General features: G+C 37.1%; 1 protein-coding gene across 1 annotated transcript in view; it reads right to left on the bottom strand.

Moving 5' to 3' along the window:
- The window catches only part of NALCN (sodium leak channel, non-selective), a 252896-nt gene that overhangs the window by 82277 nt on the left and 153594 nt on the right, over positions 1 to 17025 (bottom strand). The gene's annotated exons all lie outside the window — the stretch shown is intronic.

Raw genomic sequence — 17025 nt, 5'->3', positions numbered from 1 at the left:
GATGCCGTTTGTCTTCCCAAGTAACCGTCATGCGTGATGGAGCCCTGCTTTCCTGGAGATGGCTGAACACCTGCCTGCTGATGGGAAGTAGTGAATGAATTCCTTGTTTTGCTTTGCTTGCATGCGCAGCTTTTGCTTTCCCTATTAAACTGTCTTTATCTCAACCCACGAGTTTTCTCATTTTTACCCTTCTGATTCTCTCCCCGATTCCACCGGGGGGGGAGTGAGCGAGCGGCTGTGTGGTGCTTAGTTGCCGGCTGAGGTTAAACCACGACACGCTTACATAAAATTGGCCTGATTTTAAAAGGGATCTGTTGTCATTCTGCAACCTGTAAAAATCAGGGCACTTTGAAAAACTCTGTATATTTGAGAAGTTTATTGTGTACACCTGCATTCACATACACATATGTAACAAAGGTATTTGCAGGACCCGAAATGGAGGAAAACTTTTATGATTCTGAAACAGTTTGCATATATGTGTGTGTCTGTGTAGATTCAAAATCACATAGGCTGCTGGTATTAGAGAGCAAGAATATATATTACGTCTTTATGGTTGGGCTGAAAAGCAGATCCAAAATATACATTTAGAATATGATAATCAGATGCCTAGAACAGAAAAATCTGCATCTGCAAGTACACTCAGGAGGTCTTCATATCATTTACTCTTTTCAAATAACATAAAAACAACTGCAAAAAGAAGAGCTTGTCCTGACATTTTGATGGGTGCATTTTTGCCCCGAACATAATTGCTTATACTGCTGCCTAGAGGGTACCTCATCCTCCCAGAACTCACATGTTATTTTTAGTGCAGAATGGAATGTAGCACATTGCAAACGTTTTAACTACCTCAAGGCACTGGTGGTGTAACCAAAAAATATCTGATTCAGTCTTTTTGTACATTTTAAAAGATAAATACTAAGATTCTTTATTTTTTAGGGTTTTTTTTCTCTTTTTAAACATCTGTGTGAAATATTTTAAACATGACTGAAGTACACACATTTCTTTTCAGAAGGATGTGGTCAATGCAAATGAAAATTAGCCTCTTCATTCTTTGTTAGGAGCTGAAGTATACCTTTTCTACAAGCTCCTTACATGAGTCTGTGCTCCCCCATCCTGGTTTTTAACCTGATGTCTGGAAATCTCTGTCCTGTAAGTAAAAAGTAATTGCTATTGGCTTGCATATTTAATAGCTGCACTTCTATAGACTGACCACTTCCACGCATAGGGACATAATAAGAACCTCATGTGACTTTGAATTTTGAATTACTTCTTCAGGAAAAGTTGCACCCTGACACTAAATTAATTTCTCTCAACCGTAAGCCATTAACCAAGGCACCTAGCTTAGTAAAACAGGTATCCTGGACTCCAGCCACAGGAAGGAATGAGATGGGGGGAGGAGGGGAGCGGAGAGAGAGGGATATCTGCAGAAGACAATTTAGCACTCCTAAGATCTCACTCTGTCTCCGAAGAAACCTATTCCTCTCCATTGCTCGGAGAACTTAGGCAACCACATTGCGGAGGCCAGAAGTTAGAGGGAATGAACCCAAGCCTTAGAGTCAGCTCCTACAAGGTTCGTGTCAGTGAGTTTTAGCCAGATCAGGGCTTTAACATTTAAATGAATAGCTGTAAGCCATTATAATCTAAAATTCTGTATGACATTCTATGATGGCTTTGCTCTTAATTTAAGCATTTACAGACTGGCTCAATCTTTACTAGTAGATATGCCACTGTATTTTTGTAAGGATTACCCTACCACTAGTAGTTTAAACCATAAATGAGTTTGTTTATGTTTCTACAAAGAAAAAAAAGTTTATGTTTTCTATAAAAAAACACTTGAAAAGTTTCTAGACTAGCTTGCCAAGTCGTACAACCAATACCATTTTACCATGCTGAGTTAGTGCCACTACCCAATTAGTGGGGGCATAACCACATTAACTGAGATCTATGTTTTGTCTACTGCTTTCGAAGCATCTATTCACATAAATGGAAATTACAGAAGCTGGTTATATGAGAGTAAAGTTGAATTTGTGCATATCATGCATCTTTTTCTTTAGGACACAATCATCACAGTCTAAGCACTTACATAAAGAAAAAGGAGAAAGCATGAGGAGCCCTTTTCTCTCTCATCTCCTAGCAAAAGACGTCACCACCCTTTAATAATTCTTGTGGGTATTACAGTAGTGCTTAGAGATTTCACCAGAGCCTGGGACACCATATTGTCCACATGCTGTATCAACACACTGTAAACAGGCGTCCTCTGTCCTCATGAAGTTAGTCTGAATTCACCAAGACACAGGAAGATTTGACTGGAAGAGTTACTGTTGTCCCTGTTTGCTAAATATGGAAGTGAAAGGCTAGCATTTCACTCATATTGCATTTGCTTTATGCTTTAAAGTGATAGTAAGAGGCCTCCACAGAAATAAGGACTGGTCCTTAGTGACCTGCCCAAACTAAAAAACAAAGCCAGGTCTCAAGAAAATAAAGCCCTTTCCCCCCAGATTTCGCAAGGACACTGAAAGCCTTTTTGGAGCTCAGGAATGAAAAGGGGTAGTGGGAGAAGCATGGAAGAAATGAAAAGATTAAATCAGGCCTACGGGTCACCCTTGTTATTTGAAACCATGCAAGGGGTCACTTTTGCTCAGTTGGGCATGACGTAGTGAGGATAGTCCTGGAAGACGGCAGTGGTAATGATGATGTAATGTTGTCCTAAGGTTGTACTTGACATAACAAGTCAGTGACCAGATAGCTGGCAACATAATTCAGAAATCTTAGCTACTACTTGATCATTGTGTGAAAGTTTTATTGAAACACTGTGCCTATAGGAATGCATCATCGTTGCACTGTGATGGCCAACACACGCCAAGTATTGCCATGGCTATGTAACATTCTTCTAGATTTTACACTTCCTCTGGTGGATGGGAAGCTCCATTCTGAAGTATGGTCATTTCAGGTGCCCACAGGGGACCTTGAACTAACAGGTTTGATTTCTGCACAAAGTGCTACTGAGCAGAGATGATGATCATTATGTAGTTTGTACTGCAGTTCACCTTAGCTTTATATAACTTCATTCTGTTGAAGTTAATGTTGAAGCTCCTGCCAGCTTCACTTACACCAGTAAGTCAGCCCGAGTATTTTGCAGTGGCAGATATAACTGGTTTTTAGCCAGTGGCGTTCTCAACAGAAAACTTTATAGCAGACGTGTGTGTGCGCGCGCACGCACATATGCATGTATAACACAGAGGAGGTTTGAGAGAATAGTATTATACAAAGCAAGAATATACGTTATTCATTTTCAAGGTAACACTAACAAGACTAAAGAAAATTTAGTTGTTATACATTGGAAAATAGAAAACAACAGCTATCTCTTTGTGAATGACCTTATAACTTTCTCCTGCCCCTGCTCATGCTTAGTCCAAATTGCCACATTACTGTGAGCTTAGGGAGAGTCAGCAAAATCCCCACACATATGCATAAGAACATCCATTCTCAGTAACACCCTAAGTTAAAAAAGTATCTATCATCTGTTGAAACTCTTACCATCTCTTACAAATTATAACTTTCAACAAGTTTCCACAAATATTCTTCTACTTTCTTTACTAATACTTAAATGAATTACAGACTTTCAAGTCAGTTTTTAAAGACAGACACATTTTGAAAGAAAAGAAAATATAAGTGGTGCCAAATATAAATGAAGATCACATTATGGCACTCACAGAGAAAATCTTCTAGCAATAATTTGTTACAACTCCTGAGCTCCGATATAAGCTACAGCTTCAGTAAACGAACTGGGAAAATTTGGTCTCCTAGAACTGAACCAGAATATAATTTTCTTCTCATCATTTAAAATAGAAACATATTCTAAGAATTTTGAGAGAGATTCACTAAGTTTTTAAATGAGAAGAAGAAAAAGAAGAAGAGGAAGAGGAATAGGATGAAGCACAGTCCAGAACCATAGAGCTGAGGTACAGTTTTATACTGTGGAGGACTGCGTCCTATATATCCCATGAAAATTTGGTGTCCCTTGCTTCTTGAATGGCTTTAATCTAAGCCTATGATATCTTTATAGGATACAGTAAATGGGTAAGACCTGACATTGGAAACTCTTTCTAGAGCAGCTTTATGCAGATCTGTTGATATCACAATTCAAAGATTAAAAATGACAGCCAGCATTAACAGTTTTGGTTCCTAGAGTAGCTCTGGCAAGTCTTAAAATTACTTGCAGCTATTGCAAGCAGCTTATTTTCTCTCAGCTCATCTAAACCTTTTCATGAATCCAGAGTTAGTTGATATACATCAGGAACTTACTTAAGACATATAGTGAACCAATGAAAGCATTACAGTTTCCTCTTCCCTTATGCATATGACTATCCAGACCCAAAGACATATACTTAACATAAGGAGCATTCTGAAACAATAGACTATTGAATAGTTACCCTGTTCAATACAATCTTTTTTTTTTTTTTGGTTAATGTTGGTGAAAGTGCCAACTGCTTAAAGCTTCACTATTGCAGATGTTCTCGTTTCAGAATAATGCAGGCTCTTGCACTTTAAATATCAAATCACAGATGGTGTGGGCTGCAGATAGCTGTGTAACTGTGCTTTACTCTGAAACCTGAATTGTTTATGGTTTGGTTTTCATAACAGGGAGAAAGGGAGGATCAAGGACTCTTCCAATACATTATTTTCTTTTCCCTAGTACAGTCCTCTTTAAAATGGCTTGCTTTCCAAGGAGTTATTTCCCTCCCAAAAGGAAAGTACTTTGCTTTTAATAAGTCATGCATGATAGAGTGGCGAACAGTTCACAGACCACTGGCTAGCTGCCGTGTGAACATGTTCTGTGAGAAACCAGGGTTCTGCATGGGTCAAAAAAGCCATGTAGAGCTGTAGTTAGTTTATATGCTCTCATTTTAAGAGCGATGAAAATAATTGCTTTTTAGAGCTCTCTTACAGTGTGTAACTATATTTTCTCAATTCCCAAATCCACATTAAGGAAAAGCTTTTACTTTAGTACTCCTTCAGGCATCCCATTTCAATTATCCTTCATACCAGACAATCTAGACTTCCTTCTCCTACGGAACCAGGCTTAGGTAGAACTTCTTGGCCTCACTCATGGTACTGGAGCACATGGGCTTCAGTTTGGCCGACAGTCAGATTTTGACTTATCTTCTCTCTATGACCAGTTCTGCTGAATAAATCACTTTGTTAGCTCTCACCTCTGCAAAGCTCTCACAGGGGTTTAATTATGAAGATTTCTTGACCAAAACAATGCAGAAATATTTATTCTTAGAAGTTCACAGTAAAAAGTTAAAGAAAAATAAGCAGGGCACTTAGGTTGCTTTCTTCATTTGTTCTGCAGACAATAATATAAAAAGACAGCAGCAGGAGCGTCTAGCAGGAGCTATAAAAATAGCATGTATTTTCACTAGCTAGAAAACCAGTGAGCTGTTTCAGTTGTTAGAACTGCTTTACATGAAGAGATGATGAATATCTGGAGGGCAAGAGTGTATGGAAACCAAATTTCATAGCTTAGTATCTAGGAACAGTTAAAAAAGCAAACAGAAACTGGAAAGGTATAAATATACAGGTAGACTGCTTCAGCAAACATCATGAACGTATACTCAAGGTAGGTAGCAAAACCTTGGCCTTTTCTTCCCGTTCATCTGATTTCAACAGAACAACAACAACAAAAAAACCCCCGAAAATGAGTTAAAATTTGCAACCATCCCCAGCACTGAAAGTAGAAACATGCTATGTGTGAGAGAGACAAAAAACCTAATGGAAGTTTAGGTTGCAGACCTGACTTCTGTATTTAGTTCTGGAAAAGATCACTGTACTACTCATTTTTATCTCTTTGCCAGTGTGACTTCCGTATTGGAAACCTAGTTTGTGTGAAAGCTTTCTTTCACATTATGAATTTCAGCAATAAGTATATGCCTTGGACACAGAAACACTGATAATCAATTATTAGGAGGATGTTTTAGTCCAAAAAAGAGTAGCGATCATTCCCAGATCAAGAGCCAACTTTAAAAAGCAGAGACACCTTCAAAGGTTTCAAGGAAACCAGTGCTGCATCCGTGAATTTATGGAGGCTCTCTTAATAAACAGACGGTTGTTTTGCAAATTTCCAACAATGGAGGATGGGTAAATTCCTTTGACAATGATCGTGGAGAAGTGACTACAGGCAGTAACAAATGTTTTGATCTAATGTAAAAAAATGACTGCACTAACTGTGTCTGGATATGAAAGAAAAAGAACCAGTAGTTGAGAAAATGTGAACCACAATTATGATGGCTGAGGGGAGAAAGGTGCTGAGCATATTGGCAAGAATACTGGAGTGCTATAGTAAATAAATAAGAAAAAAATTCCCAGTATCTTGATATTGATGCAGCAACACTGGTTAACATATCATTGCAGGGAACATAAGACGGATATCCTCAACATCATTGGCAGTGCAGTGAGAGCCTTATTCTCTGGGGAAGCAATGATTTCTATCTTTGTCTTTTAAGACCAAGCATAACAACAAAAACTTAGTAGGATACATTAAAACGTATGAGAGCCACATTTCTGACATATTCCCATGGCAAATGGTGAATGTCTGGTTTCACACAGACCACACTGCCTTTTCCTCTGAGCATGCCTTTTGCTCCACAAGCGAGGCAGGGCCTGTATTTCCTTCTGAGCCAACCCAGGTGGAAGTTGGGAACCTCTACAAAGATCCTGTCGGATTCATGCCATGCACCTTTAGAAAACTAACTGAAGTGCCAGCGCCAGGAAGCTGCTATTTTATGAACCCAAGTTCACAAACGAGGAGTTTGTTCTCTGCTGTGAGTGAAGAGAGACAACCAGCTTTGAATGTTGACTTTTATCCTTCTTTCTTGCCATTATCATCTAAGTCCCTAACCTAAATTAGGAACCCAACCTAGGAACTGCAGTGAGATGCCTAGCATTATGCACCGTGATTTTGGGCCTCAGTAATGTAAAAGCACCCATATGATTAAATGTCAGTGAAACGCGGGTTCCTAATTCATTAAAGTTGGAGATTCATGTCATTTAACTTTATCCATTGAAAGTCAGGCATTTTGCCTAATTACTTGTCTAGACTCCCTCTGTAACAGAAAAAGAGAGCATCCAACTTGGAGGGGATGAATCATTCCCTGGAGGGTAACTATGGCTACAGGCAAGCACAGATGACTAGCTCAGACTACATGTCTAACTTTTTGCATGGCTAACAAGGTGACATTAATCCTATCCTTTGACACTTTAGAAAATTCCAACCTTTATCTAAAAGAATGAGAATTTTTTTCCTTGTATATAATTCTTCCAAAATTTGAGGATAGTTGCTTCTAAACTTTTGAGTGTTGGATTAACTATAAAAGCATTAAAACTTTTGTTATGCTGCTTACTGCGTAAGCACACAGAATTCTCATGATTTATTTTTTTTATGTATGCTAGAAGATACTCTTACTTCTTTCTTCAGAATAACTGCATTTTTTTAAGTGCACTAAGTTTTTTATTCTTGGGAGATTTCTTTTACCTGGATTAAAAATGTGAATCAAATTGCTCTGAGTTAGATATGAAAAACACAGACACTGGAAATATTTTTTAACTGCATCAAAATAATAATTGCATAATCAACAACTGACTGCACATGAATTTAAGATCAAAGGTAGAAATTGTGCTGCTTCTCTCCCACTTACAGACAAACAAAACTGAATACAATAGCAATCACAGAAAGGAAATTTTATGTTTGCTCTGGGGATGTAAGTTTGAATTGTTTGGCATGCGAGTACCGCTTTAGTTTAATAAAAATTCCAACTCTACAAGCAACTGAGTATCTGTGACCCTCCTCAAATCAACAGGATGCTATGGTGATCAGAGTTCTGCAATACTGAAATAATATTTTGTTCTACTTAATATAAATGTCTGCTTTGAATCTTTTATTCAAATTCATTCTACTTGAGAAAAATGTAGAAGGACTCAGTACAATCTCTTTAGAGACTAACTTGCTTTGTCTTGACTGACGTTAACCAAAATTGCACTTATGTATTCTTGCATGAAAGGGGAGCAGTGTCAAATTAATCTTTAGAATATCTGTGCCAGAATTGTCTCGAACAATGTTCAGAAAACATCAGACACTCTCCCCTTAGATAGGAGGCCAAAAGTTTCATTGTAAATCAGGTAAGTACTGAGTAGTGAAGATGCAAAAATAACTGCTTAGTGAGAAAAAAAGAAGTGTTAATTGCTCTGTTTCCCTGACAACAAAACCAGAAAAAACAGGGTAGATTTTAAGACCAGAGGGATTAACACCTAAAAACGAATACTTTTTTTTTTTTTTTTAATTCTTTTCTAAGACCTCTGTATTCTGCTGCTGTAGTTCTGGACAATTAGGTCGTAGTGGATCCCAGTATAGACCTCCCCATGCCCCCATCACCACCACCACCACCACCACAAAAAAAAAGAGTATTATGGATCAGATTCCATGGATAGTTCTGTCATTTTTTATGGCACCCAACTTGCGATGAACTTTCTTCTACTGCAATTGCTCCTTCTTATCAGACAGACTGCCTAATGGTAAAACGAATACTTTTTTTTTTTTTTTTAATTCTTTTCTAAGACCTCTGTATTCTGCTGCTGTAGTTCTGGACAATTAGGTCGTAGTGGATCCCAGTATAGACCTCCCCATGCCCCCATCACCACCACCACCACCACCACAAAAAAAAAGAGTATTATGGATCTAGATTCCATGATAGTTCTGTCATTTTTTATGGCACCCAACTTGCGATGAACTTTCTTCTACTGCAATTGCTCCTTCTTATCAGACAGACTGCCTAATGGTTTCCTTTTATGCTTTTGCTATGAAAGTCATGTCAAGACCACTAACGTTTGTTGAACTGCCTCTATTTTGCAAAGCTTCTAAGCATTTTAAAACCTGACCCTGAACCACTGGCATCAAATTGAGCTGTTCAGACATTAACCAGTGTCGAAAACAAGAATCTATCTCAACAGACAAAACCAGCAAAGAAGCTATTGTTATTTCCAAGCTTCTTTGTTTATGAAAGTTTCTGTTTTCAACATCAAATAGTTAAAAGTGAGATTTAAAAAAGAGAAAATGAACATGGTAAACCTCTGTTATTTTTAAAAGCACAGAGGCAAAATAATATAATTCTAAAGGTAGCACTTTTTAAAAAAAAAAATCTACTATAAGCAGATATATATACCTCTGCAGCCTCCTGCATCTGCTGCTTTGATATGGATTCAGGGGGAAAAAAATCTTGTATATATTTCATGGTGTGGAGCAGAATGGGAGGGAAAGGAGCATGTACATCTGACAAGTACCTTCACTGGTGAGAGCAAGAATTTCATTAAATTAGAAGAATAATGTCCCTACTGCATACTTTTGTTTACTCCTCCAAGAATTTCTGTTGCTAGGTAGTGAGGCATGTATTGGGAAAACATTTTTAGTAATGAATGCCATCTGTACGGATGTTGTGAGTGTGCCCTATTGAGCACAGACAGCACACATGTGATATGACAGAAATCTGATCTTCCTTAAGGGAATATTCCTTTGAAGCCGCAGAACTATGCTTATGTGAGATTTCAACAATTTAAAGTGGATGGATGTTCCTGATTGACTTGAGGGGCCTAAGCATTAGAACAGACTTTGTTTGATTCCTCGCCATACTGGGAATTTATGTATGAACGCAGAGATGTCACTTCTTCAGCTTTGATTCTCCAGTTGTAAAACAGGAACACAATAATCCTGTCTAATATAAGCTGTAAGATAAACCCTCTAAAGTTAGTGAGGTAAACTGGGGTTATTATCATAAGCATAAGGCAAATCAAGAACATTTTGTATTTTAATACTGTTAAAATTATATGTATTTTAACAGTGGAATTCCAGGAAATAGGATTACAGAAGTAAGATTACATGGCCAAGGAAGTTGGGCCACTGCTTATATTCAGAGATGCTTGAGATGCTTGCTCTTTCCCTTGTGGAAATACAACTCAGTAAAGTGGCAGCACATCTGGTTTTAGTCACCAATGGGCTATATGAATTTAGTTCCTCCTTATGCTATTTGCAAATTGCTTCTGAAATCCCATTCAGATTATGGAACATTAGGGGCGTATGAATGAGTGCACTGGGTTAGATCAAAGGTCCATTTCACCGGTACCCTGTCTCTGACAAGGACCAGCAGAAGGTGTCTGAGAAATAAGTATAAGAACAGATCAAATAGCAATTATACTTCCTGCATGCTTTCCTAACTTTGACAACCTCTCGGGCTGAAAGCTACATCTAAACTATCAGCCCTTATAGGATTTTTATTCCATTAATTTGTCTTAAAACTAAACCAATTTGATTTGATTGAGTGCTCTCTCATTTTGTTACAGTGGAAGAAGTAAAACAGTCTTCTCCTATTCAACTTCTCACGTTTTGCGATTTCATATAACTCTGTCTTACCTTCCTCCTCAGTCACCTCAATTCACAAGCTGAAGATCATCCTCATTATCCTTTTCTGTACCTTTTCTAGGCTTATTATATCTTATTTTTAAAAAGATGGTGTGATCTTACCTGCACGCAGTATTCAAGCCATGGAAGCATCTTGGATGTATATGGCAGAACTGGAATGTTTTCACTTCTGTTTAACAATTTTCTCTAATCATTTTTAACAATGTGTTTGCCTTCTCTTTTGGTAAGCACTGTATTGACATGATAGAGAATACCTACAACGACTCAAAAATCTTTCTGGACTGGTGATAGCTTAATTAAAGCCTACATTCATGTATTTAGTAGGCTTCTTTTCTGTGAGTATTTATTAACATTACATTTCATCTGATGCTTTATTTCTCAGACACAAAATATGAATACTTTGCAGTCAGCCTTAATTTTGCATGCCTTTACTTTGCACCATCAGCAAACTCTGTCACCTCACTATTCACCCTATTTTCTAGATAACTTATGAATACTGAGCAGCACAGGTCCCTGCCAAGATCACCATGGAATTCTACTGGCACCTTTCCTCTATTATGAAAAATAATAATTTATCCCTACCTTTTGTTTTCTGTCTTTTCATCACTATTCCACAAGAAAACCTTTCTTTTTAAATTGTGTAAGCTTAAAAGGGATCCACTTTGTATGGTACAAAGGAAGCTGGGATATACACTTGAGAAGTAGTGTCATACAGATGTCGTTGCTGTAAGCTACAAACTATGCTGCAGATGAAGGAAAGATAATTCATACAGCTTGCGCAGCTTGAGTATAATCCCATGGTTGGCTTCAAATTTTCTTGTAGCTACCCTACAAACAAGATATACCTCTCTAAAAATTGCTCTCCGAAAGTATCCACTTCTCTTCAATGCCTAGAGAAGGAAACCTGCATGAATATTTCAAACTGCATATACAACTTTGTAATGTATTATTGAAGTGGGATGAATTCTACCCAGGTGTTTAAAACACCGTAACATTTTAAATTAATTTCATTGGCTGCAAAAGCTATTTCAGGGAGCAGGTACTAAAACAGTAGAGTAAGTCCAAAATGGAGTAATCAACAAGGTAAAACTGAGTTTCTCTGTACAGAATAAGGCTATGGGAATCCTAAAAGTTTACAAAATTCTGATAGGAAACAGAAAAATATAAGAAATAAAGCCATGTTAAGGAGGGGACATAAAACTAGACAAGAACAACACATATACAGGCTTTTATACTAATAGTAGAACCCTAAAAAATAACATGATTGAACTAGAATTCCTGTTATTAAAAAACCCACAATGTTGACACAAAAGACATCTCAGAAACTTGGCAGAAGTAACAAGCAGTAGGATCCTACAGAATCAGAATATGCAGAACCAGGCAACGTATTATCCAGACTGACGGTATGCTGCACCAGTTAGACTGGTGCTATTTGTTACAGAAAAACTATAGTCAATAAAGCGAATAAGGTAAATGCATACACAAACAGCATAGGATCCCTCTGTATTGAAACTGCATGCCTAACTGGAAGAAATATTCTGCATACATGTAGATGAGGATTAGAAAGTAACTTCAATATGTGAAGTAGTATTAAAGGCCTGAAGACAAGCAGCAATAATAGTGGGAAGCCTTTGTTTACCCTCATGTCTGTTTAGGAAAGGGTAGAAGAAAAAGATTAACTTTTTACTCATAAGTGACTCCTCACTGAACTATATAGTCAGAGAACACCTAAGCGAAGAAGCATCTCATGGTTTAGTACTGAGCACATCTAGTTCATGACATAAATATCAAAAAGCTGTTTTGTAACAGTGACAAAAATGCTCTTAAATTCAGATTTTTTTTACAAGTAGAAGGTCAAAACCATTTACTCCATTGAATTTAAATTAAAAAATGAATTACATAAAATCATAGAGCTTTTGAAAAGAAATTTAAAGGAACGGCCAAATGACAGAAACTGGGAGGGGGTGTGTGTATGGAGTAACTTTAAATATCCTGTTTTAGAAGGACAGAATACATCTACCACCTACAGAAAAACTTCAAGAAGGTCAAAAAGGCCAGCAATGTCAACTGGAGTGCAAAGAAGGCTTTTAAAAGTAAATGGATATATTTCAGAAAGTGAAGCCATATGCTAAGCAAAGAATAGAGAAAAAAGCATACATTCTGGCAATTTTTTTATAAAACAATGATATGGCAGATCATGAAAGATTTTGAGGGACTACTTTCTAAAGAAATAAAATCTAATAAGGAAGCTTTTAAGAACATACAGAAAGCAGCAAGATCTGCAGAGGCTCTAAAAGAGCAACAGACTATTAATTGAGAGCGTTCAGAAAAAAGAAACCAAACAAGAAAGCAAAATGAATAGTGTCAATCACAGAGGGGGTCAAAGATGACCCTAAACCGTGCCGAAGACTAATCTCCAACAAAAATGTCAAGAGAAAAGCTTTTGAAAGACAACTGACACAAGGTCAATTTGTTACTCTCCAAGACCTGATAACACTCACTCAAGACTTCTAAAGGATCTCAGATATAACAACGCTGACATACTAGCAGTGGTGAATAACTTGTCACCTAAATAAACTCAGTAACTAGAGAAAAGAAAGTGGCAAACTTTAAAAAAGGGCTTCAGGACAGACCATGGGAATTAAGAAACTAATTAGTCTGACTTCATATCTAGGCAAACTGATAGAAAGGTAGTAACAATAGAATTAGTAAATACGTGGAAAATATAATGGGAAAAGTTAACACAGCTGTTGTAAAGTCATGCTTCACAATCTGTTAGAATGCTGAATTTCTAAAAAGAAAGTCCAAACTTTATCACAAAAGGCAAAAGAAATCAAAGAAATCCTTCAGTTTCTTTTTAACTTTGGGGCAACAGTTTATGGAGAGGGTGGAGAAGACAGGAATAAAAGAGAAGGAAGTTAAGCTTGTAGCTGATAGATTTCTTGTGCCTAAGATCGGTATCATCCGCATAACTGATGCACCGAGCAGCACATAAAGGGGCCTCAAGGGAAGATGAGCAGGATCAACCTCATACCTGGAGGTTAAGTAGCGTGTTAGGGTCAGTCTGGATTGCTGCAGAGGATCAAGTTTATTGCACAGATAGATGGTGACTATGAGCTATAGCACAACCCCTTTTCACTTGACTTCAGCCGAGCTGTCATGGCAGACATAGACGAGACAATGAGACATGTGGCAGAGGATGGGAGACGTACTGCGAATGAACGGAGCTGTAAGAATACAAAGAATGATTCTGATCTTAAGCCAGCTGAATGGTGTCTTGAAAAAACATATTCTATTCCTATGTGTGCCTGTGGTGCTAAGTAAATCACTTAAATTAATCTTTTACAAGTTTTATGTTTGTTCTAGATACTTATGAGGGGTACCATAAAAAAGTCAGGAAGAAGATTAATAGATTCGTCTTCGTAGCAAAGCTTGAATACTGTGCAATAAATAATACACAGGGATCACACACTGTACAATAACGGAAAAAAATATTTACTAGCGGCTTATTGAAGTGAGCTCTATCTACTCTTTGCACTAAATGAGGCCAGACTTTTGGAAAGAATATTATGTAATGATATAATTAAAAACTGAATCATGATGTATATCCTTAACTAAATTTGCACTGGCAAATTTAAATCTAAAAGTTTACTAGCTTTTAAATACATTATTTTACAATCTTACTTATAATCTCCTAGTCATTTAATGCATTTTTGCTTTGATTTATTTGTATTTAAACACATTTACTGAACCGACATGAATAACAAGTGTTTACGTATCATTTTACATTTTATAGTACATTGCAAATATTAATCGATTAGTCTTTTCCCAATAATCGGAAAGATAAGTAATATTATTTTTCTTATCAAGTTCAAGAAGAGGAATTAAGTCATAATTAAGAAGGACTCATCCCAAAAGGGATTATTAGCTAGGTGTGATTTCTGGCCTAAATATATTCTCCTTCCTTCCTTGAAAAACATTCAATATTTCATCATCTGAAAATGCCCTGGGCCTCAAGCTTTACAGCCATTAAAGCAAGGGAAAAAATGCAAACATGAGGATGGAAATACTTTTGAGAGCATTTAGTTTCACCATTTTCAACCAATCAATGTCTTTTACATTAACAGTTTGAATTATTTGATTCCTCCTTTGGAACACCATTCAGCATTTAATTATAGATGTCAAAAATTTTCCTGTGCAGCCATACACATCTATTGCTTTATAGAAATGGTCTTGATTAAAACCTAACAATTACCTTAGAATCCTCCTTCTCACAGTCCATTTTTTTAGTGGAGAATTCAAAATATCATTGAATTAAAAACACTTTCTGCTTTATCTTCTGAGATAAGACAACCAATATTTCAGTATAATAGCGCACAGTCACTATCAGCACTGAGCCTGTGATACCATCAAATTTACCCCACAGGAAACCTTTTCTGTTCTAGACACTTAACCAGTTTTCCAATCATTCCAGTAATTCCGTATGATTCAGCTCCAAGAACCGACCTCTTACCTCCTTTCACGTTAGGCATTTTTAAAACATGCAACACTTCATATAACATTAATTTGTTTGGATAAAATACCAGAAGGGAATACATTCAATAGTACTGAGTAATAGTCTTTGAAGAGAGGCTACTGTTTAAAGCAACATTTCAAAAGCATAAATACAAGTGAACCAGCCTCAGCCACCTTGGGCATCTTTATATGTCATAATGGTGTATAATGCATACACCATTATGCCAGTCAGCCAAACTGCTATGTCCAATGGCAAAGTGCTGTCCTCCGGTTAAATACCCACTTGGGTCATGGAAACAGACTACCAATGTCATCATGGTGCCACACTGCATAGTAGCTAGAAGGTCTGGTGATGCAGGCAGCGGTTTTACCCTGGCCCAGCACCACGTTCATGTAGCTATGCTGCTACCAGTCTCAAAGCTATGAAGTTGATGGACTTTTTTTTAAAATTCTATTTATGCCTTTTACTTGAGTGTGCTCTACTGCTATTACGGAGACAGGATTCCTACCAGGCTAACAAGATGTCAGGCTGACACACTGGCAAGCATTGCTAGTGGTGGCCTCTCATCATTGCTTTTTGCTCACCAGTTCCAGAGTGGGCTGCTAAAACACAAAGTCATGCTGCTGCCATTTCATATGCAAAGGTGTAGACTTTTAAAGTCGTTTATGAATTTAAGATGCTAAGTTTCACAGAAAAGCCACAGGATTTCAAATCTTAAGCTCACTTCAGAAAGTTGATTTGTGCTCCTAACTCACACAGACATTATGAAAATTTTCCTGTAAGATTATCAGTATGATATGACATTGCCTACCATACTTCTGAGCCACTTTCATTTCAGATCATTTTACCTCTTGAGACTGGTGAAGAGAAAAATGAATAAACTTGATTTGGTCTACTCACTTTGCATACTCAAGACTGTCTGGCCATCCCAAAATCATCTGTAAGATCTCTTATTTCACTTTTGTGAGCTGATTAACTGAAATCCAGTATTTATATTTCTTTGTGGCAGAAAATACCTGCCCTTTTAACTTATTTGAAGTTTGCAATACGTACTGATATTTAATACTTCAAGAGCAAAAGCAATATTGATTTCTGTATTGAATTCTATAAAGGAGAATTTAAAGTAACTATATAATATTCTCATTTGTCAGTGCCTTGAAGCAACAGAAGATTGGGAAGCAATATTAGTTTGACACATCCCACATATTCAGTGAGCATACGTGAGACATACAATCTCTAAATCCACAACTGAGAAGTTTGTAGAAAATGAACACAATGAATATAAACAAAATAAATGAATAAACACATCACTTTAGTTTTAAAACTGAAAGAAAAATAATATAGAAGGAAAACCAAGGGAGTGATTATTTGGCACATTAGTTTCAATGTAACAGTTCAATGTAAAATAACTAAATTGTCTAAATTATTTTTCAAGAATTGAAAGAACATAATTCTACAAAAGTTGCTGATGCACCTGAAAGATGAACAAAACCAGCAAATGATGGGTGAAAGAAGGCTATAACCCAAATATTACAAAAGAGGTTCCCACATTTTAAGCTCTCAATTTGCTATTTCATGCATGAAATAGGCAAATGTTGATGGTTTTTGCTCCTCTTTGAGCAGATTAAAGCGCAGCTATATATTTATGTAAAAGCTACAGATATCTTCCTCTCTGGTCGTTTGTGCACAAGGCCAGAATGGCCAACATGAACTCTCTAGTTACATTTGTTTTATGTGATTGTTATTTGGTGTTTCAAGCATGAGAGAATGACTTCGTGGTAATCTTGGTCCCCAAATCTGGAGAATCAAGCAAGCAAGTTAAGTTTGCAAAGCGTCTTTAGCACTCACAGAACACATTCAACCTAGCTGTCCTGGTTTTGGCAGGGATAGAGTTAATTTGCTTCCTAGTGGCTGGTACAGTGCTGTGTTTTGGATTTAGGATGAGAACAATGTTGATAACACACTGTGTTTTAGTTTGTTGCTAAGTAGTGCTTACACTAGCCAAGGACTTCTCAGCTTCCCATGCTCTACTGACTGAGAA

Source organism: Aptenodytes forsteri, unplaced genomic scaffold, assembly GCF_000699145.1.
Source record: "Aptenodytes forsteri isolate BGI_AS27 unplaced genomic scaffold, ASM69914v1 Scaffold123, whole genome shotgun sequence".
Taxonomy (NCBI): domain Eukaryota; kingdom Metazoa; phylum Chordata; class Aves; order Sphenisciformes; family Spheniscidae; genus Aptenodytes; species Aptenodytes forsteri.
This window is presented reverse-complemented; position numbering and strand designations above follow the sequence as displayed.